Source organism: Notolabrus celidotus, chromosome 24 (genome assembly GCF_009762535.1).
Source record: "Notolabrus celidotus isolate fNotCel1 chromosome 24, fNotCel1.pri, whole genome shotgun sequence".
Taxonomy (NCBI): domain Eukaryota; kingdom Metazoa; phylum Chordata; class Actinopteri; order Labriformes; family Labridae; genus Notolabrus; species Notolabrus celidotus.
This window is the reverse complement of record NC_048295.1, coordinates 10,012,076-10,022,471: the sequence shown is the minus strand read 5'-3', so window position 1 is coordinate 10,022,471 and position 10,396 is coordinate 10,012,076. Positions and strand designations below refer to the sequence as shown.

Below are 10,396 nucleotides of genomic sequence, written 5' to 3'. Positions count from 1 at the left end.
AATGAACGTTTATGTAAACCCAAAGTGAGATAATACGGCACGAAAAAAAAAAAAAAAAAAAAGCAAATGCTAATTCACCTCACTAACAATATGAAGATGATGATTTGCATACTGAACCACTGTATCAAAGGTTAGAGTGGGAACGAAGTGGAATTAAATGGAAATGCTCTCTTGATAGGAAGATAAACTTTGGAGAGAGAGCAAAGCTGCGTGTCATTCCCCCGGTGAGGAAAGGTCACCGAAGGAAGACTTTTGAATAGAAATAATTAACTCTGTAAAGGATTTCTTTTTAATGCCGCTCATTACGCTGTGATTTTTCCCTGTTATTGTTTCATCTAACGCGTTGAAAAGCTTTTATTTCACGGGACTGTCGAGCTGAAAGCTGCTAAATTTAAATTGCTCTTTGTGCCGCCGAGGTCGGGATTGTTATCTCGCCGTAATGGACCCGTTTGGCTTTGACATTTACACGTGGCTGTACTTTGACTCTCACAGCGTTTTGAGTTACACTTGCTCATGTGGCAGATGAAAAGGTTTTGTTGTCAAGCTCAATTGCGGCGGGTGTTTGCGTGACACAGGTAGGGGGAGGTTCGGACGGCTTATGAATACGACACAATAAAGCGCAAGGTCATTTTGACGGAGGGAAGGAGTAATGAATGCAGAGAAGTCAACACATACAGTGGTGTCAGAGTGGCGGGGTGATGATGAGCACATGCACTGACAGGTGGTTGATGCCATGGATGGGGAAGTGACCTATAAAGGTTGGAAATGTAAGAAATATACAAGACAGGTGCAGAAACAAAGCGTCTCATAGGGATGTCAGTTCTTGAACATGTTCAGAATCTGCTCAATTTCACTTTGCAGGCTGAGATAAATACTCCATCCTGATTGGTCAAAACGCAGCAACAACTGATTAAGCCTCAACAGTTGAAGTGATGCCAGATTAAAGCTGGGGTTGGTAGTCAGATTTAGATCCACTTTTTGTTATACTGGTTAAAATGAGCTTCAATCAATACATAATGTTCTTAAAAAAAGAGGTAAAAAAAGCTGCTATCTGCAGCCGGAGTAAACATGGGAAAACACCAACCAATCCCTGCCATCAGGAGCCAAATGATGAAACCAATCAAATCCTGTCCTGCCGTTCTTGCATGTGAGCAAGGGTGTTGTTTTGGAGGAGCTCCTGAGGAAATGCTACATTCAAATTCATGCTAGTTTTCTGTGACTACCAAGCCAAGCTTTAAAGAGCGGAGGACATGTCATGCATGATTTCCAAAAAGAATGTTGAAGTTTGATTCATTAGACGATGGGTACAGCTTTCCAATCCACCATTGCATGTCACAGATTTAACCTGCATTTGTAAATGACAGTGGACAGTGGTTTTGTGGATGTTATTGTGAGCCCATGCTCTCACAGAGTTCCCATCTTGTCCTCTGAGACTCCCCAGAGTGCTCTTTTGTAATACCCCACCATTACAACCCCAATCCCATCAGATTATGATGTTTTTCAAATCCGTGAAAGTCCATATTTTATTAGAAACAGTGCAAAGACAACTAGAGTTTTATTTTCTACACTCAACGCAGCTAGTTTCAAAAGAGTCTGGACAGAGGTGTGTTTACCATTGTGTTGCATCACCTCTTCTTTCAACGCCTGGTTCCCTCTGAAGGATCGTGCTCTGCTCACAGATCCTCCTTTGTTACCCTGTATCATGTCCATGTGTCTGGTTTTTATATCTGGATCATTCTCACTCTGCAGTCTTTCCCTTTGCATTGCTTAATGTGTTCTGTAGAAGCAGCTCAAGTGTCCATATCTCACAGTATTCTCCTATTCAAACTGAGCATGTGCATGATGCAGTGGATGTGGAACAGTAGTGGGATCCTGACTGTGTTGCCAAAGGCTATCCACAAGGCCAGACACGACACACACACACACACAGTCTCATTCAGACAACTCCATAAAGCTCCCTTGATGTGTTAAAATCTCACTTTCACTGTGCCCTCGCAGAGCAGGCCCCTCGTATCCACGGATGCTTCTTCGCCGTTACCTCGCACAGCGGGCTTGTGTGAGTCACCCATCTGGGACACAACCTATCCTGTGGTTTTGGATTTCTCAAAAAAACACCGCCCCGTTGCTTGTGCTGTCAATATGATGGTCAAAACATGTCTCGGTAGCTGGGATTTGTTGTCTGCATCCACGCACGAGGTCTTCCTTCTTGTTGGAAACCTGCAGGGGAGGCAGTCTAGGGTATTCCTGTTTCTACACGTCCAACAGAATCTCAGAATAGCTGTTTTGTTATGTTTTCTATAAACAAACTCAAATAGAGGATAGTTAGAAAATTGGTGCATGCATTCAAATGCAACTGCAACTCATTGCAGCAGAGTATAGCTGATATACAACATGATTAAAATGTCCCCTAAGGCAACTACAGGCTTTTTATATCACGGCCCCATGCAGATTATATAACCAAGAGCTTCTACTTTATATCAAATCATAACCTGACTAATTTGTGGATAAATATCCCCAAAAAATGACAAAAAAAAAAATCTAAAAATCTTTGAAAATTGGCGCTAGATTCAATCAGACACCGGGCGCACACTTAAAAATTATAGCCACATTAGTGCCGCCAAAAAGGTTCCACTTTTTGGTATCTGCCACTTAACACATCAAATCAAATCAAACAGGAGACTTATAATTAACTGCTTTTGAGGTACCATAAGTAAGCTTTCCTTCATTGGGGGGCAATACTTCTAAAATCTCTGCATCCTCCAATCATTAAATACTCTTGTAGTGGGAGCAGTCCTCCTAGTGTTGGTTTTTCCATGTTGGCTTTGAATGCAACCTCTTGGAAGTAGGTCAGCTCCTCCCCTTAATCAGGTGAACCCTATAAAAGCACCTGTGGCCAACATGGCTTCCTCTTTGTCTGGTTTGCCTGCTGGTTGCCACATGCTCCTTGCACTGAGGTAGGTGAGGAATCAAAATGATTATCCCATGCTTGTTTTTAAGTAACTTTGCACTTAAAGCTAACACAGTTCATTTTGTCCTGGAATAGCCTCCTGTCTGCCTCTCTGCCTTGGGTGAACTGGTGTCTGGTCTGATTAAGGTTTGTTTGTTTCAAAGATTGTTAATTCCTGAGATGTGGCTCTATTTTAAAGGATCTATTTTATCTCTTGTCTGGTGTCTGTTGGTCCTTTTGCTTGAGGCTTCCTTGGTAGCTGTTCCTGTGTCATTGTTAGTGAAGCAAGGCCTTATCAGCTGCTGTTTGTTTTTGCCTTTTATTGATTGATTTTTGCCTTTTTATTGTACTTTTTTAATATTGATTGATTTCAAAATGCTACTACTCCCTTACAGAGCTCTACACAATCAGGCTCCCCAGTACATCCCACACCTTCTCCCTCAGTATAAGCCTCCCAGCCCTCTCAGATCAGCCAACATGGGCGTATTGGTGGTTCCTGGTGCCTGTTTAAAGTCCAAGGGCTTTCAGGCTTTTTCAGTCCGGGCTCCCAAACTATGGAACGACCTACCAGCTGAAGTAAGGGGTGCTACTTCTGTTTTTTTAATTTGAAATCACTTCATAACTTTAACATGTTTTTATGTGTTCTCATACTTTTAGAGTTCCTTTTATTTATACGCATGTGTGTACTTATGTATGTGTACTAAAAAGGGTTGGGCTTCTCTGATCCTCTGGCTCCTCTCTTTTAGCTGTTCCTCAGAGGAGAACAAAGACATTTGGTGACGCTGCTTTCAGCCACGACGCTCCCAAACTATGGAACAGCCTGCTGGAGGATCTGAGAGGAGCTGATAGAGATATTGAGACTTTTAAACCTAAACTAAAAGCGTGTTTATTGAGTCTGGCTTTTATGTAGGGTTTAACAATTGTATTACTTGCCTTTTACTGCAATATTGATTTAAATGTAGCTTTATTATATTAGTAAATTTAACTGTTATCTTATGTATTTATTTAAATTGTATTTATCTACTCAGTTTTATTTGTAGCCTTTTATTTTTTAAGTCTTATCCTTACCCTTTTTAAATCTATTTATTTTAACTTTGTATTCTTAATTTTGATGCTTTAACTTATTTTAATTACCCTTTTTTTTTTTGGTGTGCATTAGTCTCTATTTTACTTATGATGATCTAATTTTTTTATTACCATTGTTTTACTTCTGCTTGTTTTTTTAAATCACTGTAAAGCTCTTTGGGTTGCATTTGATTTGTATGAAAGGTGCTATATAAATACATTTTGATTTTTAGCTAATTTTTAATCACCTTGGACTGGAAGTGTCCTTTTTTTTTTTTTTTTAAGATTAAATAAACAAATTATATTAAACTTTAATACATCTCCCTTAACTGACTAATTTACCTCCTTACTGCAATAACTAACCCCCTTTTCTTCAGATATTTCATTTTAAATTATAAATAAATGTACATTGTCTTTTGAACCATGTCTGTCTCAATTCAGTTGTTGAACCTGTGTTGCCTTTTTATTCATTAAAGTGTTTGTTTCCTTGGATGAAATTCCCTGGGTGGTGTCAGATCAGTTACATTTCTGCCCCCCTCCACCTTGCCACACTTTGTAGATAAGGAACAAGTTTTATATCTAATATCAATGCAGATAAGATAAACTACAATGAATGTGAGTAGACTTGGAGCACAAGCTGGATCAGTTGCAGACTAGAGTTAGGTTTAAAGCTGACTTTATCAGTAAGTTTTGAATAGTTTGTGCCTGATTTTGAAGAAAAACAAGTGTTTGAATAATTCTGCACTCATTCAACAGAAAATCAAAGTCCATCATCAACCACTGGAATATTACAGCCCTGCAGAACTAATCAATATCACATATCTCCACACTCCCAATCAGCCCGATGTGAACACCCAAAATCCAAAAGGTTAGCCACATCATTTCAAAGCTCCACCAAATTCCAATCAGCCGTGTCTCAGATATCTGATCTATACTCCCAATAATTAGGTGTTGTTACAAAGCAGCCATCCCCTCACTCGCATTATCATCCATCTCTTGCTCTGCGGCAGCACACAAAAGGCCGGGCTGGTGATTTCTGCTAACCAGGCCCTCGTAAAAATCAGACCCCCCAATCAGAGAGAGCTGTTGAAGTCAAATGAAGCCTCGTAAAACATCTTTATTGCTATTATTGCAATTTACAGTGGGGTACAATCAGAATAATGGGTCATTTATAATTGGAAGTGGTTGAAGATGCATGATGGTGAAAACAAGGGAGTGGAATGGGTCACGAACTCAAAAAGGGGTCACGAACTCAAAAAGCATCACTGATCAATTGAAAACGGGCAATCCATTGTTATTAATGCAAGATATGTAAAGATGTTATGATCTGATAGCTACTCAATGAGGTTTAAAACACACCATAAACTGCCCTTGCATGGATTTTAATGCCTTAATTATAGTCAGCCTCATTTGATCCTCTGTGCATTTCATTGTTCCTGCACAGTCAGCCGGCTGCTCATCCTGTTACAGCATAACTGACTGGAAACAGAGTATTGTGGAGAAAGTGGCACCACTGTACTCTGAACAAAGAAATATACATCGACTTCTTGACATTAAAGTGGAGTCAGCCCTTGACTGTCAGCAGTGTGATCACCCGTGTGTGTATCAGGAGCCTGAGGGGGGGCAGGATTTTCTTCAGGATCATGGATGCGACAGAATTTCAAATCAAAGCTGTGAAGCCTTGCCTTCCCTTGCCCTGCCACTTGAACATTTCCCCCTTATCTCTGCTGTCTTCACTGGTGGGCAGACGTGACTGTAAATGGCAACCCGCCCCCTGAAAATGAGTGTAATATCTGCAGCTTGGCTAAGCAAGCTGTGCCCTATAGCATCCACCAAACATAGTAACTTCCCAGAGAGACGCGCAGGGTGCCAGGCTCTGCCTTTTTTTTTATCAGTTTCCCAGAGTCTGGCAGTGTGCACAAGCAGGTCTAGGTGAGGAAAATTAATTTTGCATTCTGGCTGCCAGCCTACATAAGTAGCAGCAGCTAATACCAAAGACCCTAACTTGAGTGTACTGTTGAATATGAGTCAAAAGCTTTGATAGCACAGGTCGCACACATTAATTTCTCAGTAAAAACACATCGGGGGAGGCCGTTTTACACCACATCTATTATGCAAATTAGCTTTGATTAAAAAACAAATTGATATTATTTTATGTAAATCTTCAGCTGTCTGTACAGGAAGCCCAAAAATGTGCTACTGCAGCTCTAAACAGAACAACAGCCTTTCAAACAAGTTGCAAAAGAGTTGGAACACTGTGTACAATGTTTAGAAAATCATTTAAAGCCTATATTTTATTGAAAATAGCACAAGATAACATATCAATTGGTATAAGTGAAAAATGTTATTGTTCTATGGAAAATATGTGGTGTCTTCTTAGTGGTATTTTTGAGTCATGTGCTTTAAATGTGCATAATTAGCATAAATTAGGGGCGTCAACTGGACTAGCACTATACATACAGATTACAGTCCCAATGCAGCATGTAATGGATCGACTCCCATCTGCAACCATTGGCTGCATATCATCCCCTACTCTCCACTCACCCTGTTTCCTGCCTCTCTTCAGCTTTCTTGCAGGCAGGCCAGTTTAGCACCTGGACTCTTCTACTACTGAGCCACATGTTGTAATACCTGCAGAACGTAGTATGTGGTCTTCTTGCTGTATTATGCAAGGCTTCATCTTAATGGTTGCATATGTTGCTCCAAAACCTGTGTACTGATCAGCAGAGGAGTATGTGGCGTCCATGAGTTCCAAAAAGAATGTCAAATTCTGATTGGTTACATATGGTTTGTATATGGTTTCCTCTTTGCATAGAACAGTTTGTGAGCCCAGTGATGTAATGTGTTCAGAGACAACAGTTTTTAATGTGATTTTCATCCCATGCAGTGACTTCCACTACAAGTCATGCCTGTTTTTTAATGCAGTGCTAGTCTAACTCTGTAAGAAGCTCTCCTCATGGGTCAGTTATTTTTATGCAAGTCCCACTTGAATATGTTTGCACAATCTGTAAGGCACTAGCTTCCAAACGCAGGAGTTCATATTTATTGGAGGAGTATGTGGCGTCCATGATTTCCAAAAAGAATGTCCACCACATGACAGTTTTCCACTTCCCCTCAGTCCATCTTAAACAGGCTTGGGCCAGAGAACTCTGGTGGATCATCTTTGCATGGCTTAGTTTTAACCTGGACTTTACAGCCCATGCAGTGGCTTCCACTACAGAGTCATGCCTGCTTTTAATGCAGTGCTGCCTAAATGATCCAATATGTGGACATAAATATCTTAAGGCTGACTCTTTAAATACATTCTTAGCATTTAGAGGCCTCAGGCTCCAGAATTAGAATATCCATGTACGGTAGTTTATGCAAATGACTACATAACTTACAATTCAATGTATGGATACAAATATTTGAAGGTTACACTTTGTTTCATTTGCATTGATTTTATATTGCCATCTGAAATCTGGCCAACATGCAGTGTTAGAGCCATATGTGTGTCAATATTATGTGTGGACTGTTTGTGTGTTTCATGCACTTGTGTGGACACTAGGTGGCGGGCGTGTCAAACCAGGTGTTCGAAAGCATCTAGGGAAGAAGACCCAATCAGTGGCAGGTGCGCTGCCTACCGGGTAGTAAACAGTTTTTGACCGTCTCGAGCGTCTCGAACGTCTCGTTCCGTCATTGTCATCGTATTGTTTACAATAGACGTAAGCCTGTAATTCTACAAGTTCGATTCGATGCAAGTGTGGATTGATCGGCTGTGCGTGTATTGTGTGTCTAATAAACCCGGCTGATGTCAATGCACGAGCGGACTTCGTTCACTCATCCTGACGAGGAGGACGCGTCAACTGAGTCCCGGCAAAGCAGCCCCTCAGTGGATTATAGGTGTTTCTTTCGTTTGGCGAAAGCAAGCCACTACATTAAGTCAAAAACTTTGCTTCACTGGACATTGGAAGCCGAAGTAAGTCAAAAACTTTGCTTCACTGGACATTGGAAGCCGAAGTCAAAAACTTTGCTTCACTGGACATTGGAAGCTGAAGTAAGTCAAAAACTTTGCTTCACTGGACATTGGAAGCTGAAGTAAGTCAAAAACTTTGCTTCACTGGACATTGGAAGTCGAATTAAGTCAAAAACTTTGCTTCACTGGACATTGGAAGCCGAAAGGACGCCGAAAGGACGCCATCACGGCACGGACGCAGATTCAGCGTTGGACGCGTTGGATTCACGCCCCGTGTGGCTCTCTGGAGGACGCCGGATGCGTTGCTTCCTGCCGGGGAGGATACCGATCTTCAGGATAGACATCCGACGAGTCAGTGATCAGAACGGGTCTACTCATCGGCGCCCACCGGTCTCATGAGGTATGTGTAGCGCTACCAGCTGTATGGCCATGTTGAATGTGTGCACACAAATTTGCGAGTGTAAACCCAATGCATTGGTTTCTAAAATCGAGTTGATGAGCGCGTAATAGGACTGAACTTTCGGATGAACTGTGACTTTTGAACGTGCGTTTCTGAACACTATAGACTAAAACTTGGACAATCATGGAGAGTAAATCTGACGAGCCGGCTGCGGCTAAAGAGGTCACGGCTGCGCCTGCAGCGGCTGTGACTGCGTCTGTTGAGATGGGCACTGTAAATGAAACGTCTGTAAAAAGTAAAAGGCCTGTTAAATTAACCTTCAAAGCTTTAGTTGAAAAAAATAGATAGGCTACAAAATGTAAGGAAAGATCAATTGAATAAGGCCAAAAATCATAGAAAAACAATTCAAGAGCTCATGCAGTGCAACAGCGTTACAGAGGTGAAATGCTCACTGGAAAAAATGGGTTTCTTTTGTGGGGAAGCTAAAAACATGCATGATGCTCTGGTGCCTTTACTTCCTGCTGAAGAAAGGGATAAACAAAATACATGGTTTGCTGCAAAAATGATTGTGGAAAAAGGTTTCATTTGTGATGTTGAACATTGGTTGACAAATATTGACAATAATGGTGTTTTGTTTGATAATGTTAACCCGATTGATGATGTCAGACCTGATGACAGCATATCAAATGTTGTTAGTAAACGCTCCCATAGGAAAAGTGCATGCAGTGGTAGAAGCAGTCACAGAAGTGGTAAAAGTACATCATCTGCCCGCATCAAAGCAGAGGCAGAAAGGGCTGCACTTCTTGCTCATGTCACAGCTTTGTACATCAATACTAAAGTGAACCCTGCTGATGACGCCTCTAGAGGTATGAAAGTTGATGATTTGTTGAATGGTGGCAGATGGATTGAAGGCCCAAGGTTTCTCTCCGACCCTGAAAAAGATTGGCCTTTGGATGCTACAGGAGCGACCATTACAGGTGACGATCCAGAAGTCAGGAAAGACGTCACAGTGAACACAATCATTGCTCAGAGCTCTCCGACAGAGCAACTCGTGGCATACTTTTCAGATTGGAGGAGACTGAAAGCGGCAGTTTTACCACCTGGATTATTTAACAGGGATGATGTGTACGTGAGGAGAAGATGGAGACAAGTCCAGTACATTGCGGATCTTTTCTGGAAAAGATGGGTACAGGAATACCTCCCTCTACTCCAAGAGCGGCAAAAGTGGAACCAAGAGAAAAGGAACTTTGTTCCAGGAGACGTCGTTGTTGTGGTGGATTCTGGAGCTCCTCGTGGATCCTGGCTGCTTGGCAGAGTGCTGGAAACTTTCCCCGACAGAAGAGGCTTGGTACGCTCTGTGCGTCTCCAAACAAAGACAAACATCTTGGAGAGACCTGTCACAAAGCTTTGTCTGTTGCAGGAGGCTACAAGCTGTTAGAATTTAACAGTTAGTGTTTTTTTTGTTTTTCCACATGGGTACATTACAAAGAATTTAAGGGTTTTGTACAATTGTATGTATATTGCTTACAGTATGGCTCTTTGGGTTTAAAATGTAATGAAATTGTCATGTCACCCGCCATTAACAATTAGGGGCCGGTGTGTTAGAGCCATATGTGTGTCAATATTATGTGTGGACTGTTTGTGTGTTTCATGCACTTGTGTGGACACTAGGTGGCGGGCGTGTCAAACCAGGTGTTAGAAAGCATATAGGGAAGAAGACCCAATCAGTGGCAGGTGAGCTGCCTACCGGGTAGCAAACAGTTTTTGACCGTCTCGAACGTCTCGTTCCGTCTTGTTCCGTCATTGTCATCGTATTGTCTACACTAGACGTAAGCCTGTAATTCTACAAGTTCGATTCGATGCAAGTGTGGATTGATCGGCTGTGCGTGTATTGTGTGTCTAATAAACCCGTTGATGTCAATGCACGAGCGGACTTCATTCATTCACCCTGACGAGGAGGACGCGTCAACTGAGTCCCGGTAAAGCAGCCCCTCAGTGGATTATAGGTGTTTGTTTCGTTTGGCGAAAG

General features: G+C 41.8%; 1 long non-coding RNA gene across 1 annotated transcript; it reads left to right on the top strand.

Moving 5' to 3' along the window:
* The first annotated feature begins 2,857 nt into the window (after window positions 1-2,857).
* LOC117808298 lies at window positions 2,858-3,840 on the top strand. Its single transcript, XR_004630213.1, has 4 exons — window positions 2,858-2,954; window positions 3,044-3,094; window positions 3,343-3,523; window positions 3,694-3,840. It is a non-coding gene; the product is annotated as an uncharacterized LOC117808298 (long non-coding RNA).
* The last annotated feature ends 6,556 nt before the right edge of the window (window positions 3,841-10,396 follow it).